Source organism: Arachis duranensis, chromosome 8 (assembly GCF_000817695.3).
Source record: "Arachis duranensis cultivar V14167 chromosome 8, aradu.V14167.gnm2.J7QH, whole genome shotgun sequence".
Taxonomy (NCBI): Eukaryota; Viridiplantae; Streptophyta; class Magnoliopsida; order Fabales; family Fabaceae; genus Arachis; species Arachis duranensis.
In genome coordinates this window covers 3,149,548-3,150,385 of record NC_029779.3, presented here as the reverse complement: position 1 = coordinate 3,150,385, position 838 = coordinate 3,149,548, and the positions used below count along the sequence as shown (strand labels likewise).

At 42.0% G+C, this 838-nt stretch overlaps 1 long non-coding RNA gene across 3 annotated transcripts in view; it reads left to right on the top strand.

Annotated features, from left to right (window-relative positions):
* Window positions 1-838, top strand: part of LOC107460252 (uncharacterized) — a 6,883-nt gene that overhangs the window by 2,334 nt on the left and 3,711 nt on the right. The window lies entirely within an intron of this gene.

Here is an 838-nt window from a genome sequence, read left to right as displayed (position 1 = left end):
TCATCGCAAATACATGTTTTAAAAAGAGATTCGAACATCTTATAACCTATAAGAGTTGCATGACAAGCTCTCAAATCGACTTCTTCTTGTTGAGGAGAGTCGACCGGAAATTTTGCATTAACTGTAAAATTATCCCGGGAGAGAGTTTGACAACACAACATAGGGTGCTCGTCATGGATTTTCGCGTTGAGCAAAAGTTGAGGAAAAGACATCATACGAAGAACCCAAGGACGAGGTGGTGGCGGATGAAAGGTGAGGAACAAAGAAGCTTCCTAAGACGGGTAGGAGAATAGGCAAAGTGGGATGGGAATGGAAGCGCGGAAGAGATGTGGAGGGAGATGGCAGAAGTTATTAGAAGAACAGCAAAAGAAAGTTTTGGTGAATCTAAAGGAATAGGACCAAGAGACAAGGAGTCCTGGTGGTGGAATGCGAGTATACAAGAAAAGATAAAAGATAAAAAGGGAATGCTTTAAAGAGTGGTCTTTATGCCGCAATGCAGATAACTGGGAAAAATATAAGGCGGCTAAGAAAGAGACAAAAGTGGCTGTAAGTGAAGCAAGGACAAGAGCATATGAGGGTCTCTACCAGTCTTTGGGCACGAAAGAAGGAGAAAAATGTATATATAGATGTGCAAAGAGCCGTGAAAGAAGAACGAGAGATTTGGATCAGGTTAAGTGCATAAAGGATAAGGATGGAGAGGTGCTGGCTCAAGAGGAGAAGATTAATGAAAGGTGGAAGAGCTACTTCTACGAGTTATTTAATGAGGGACAGAAGACTCTTCCGAGCCTTGGTCGATTATGCACAAGGGAAGAAGATCAAAACTTTGACTACTATCGAA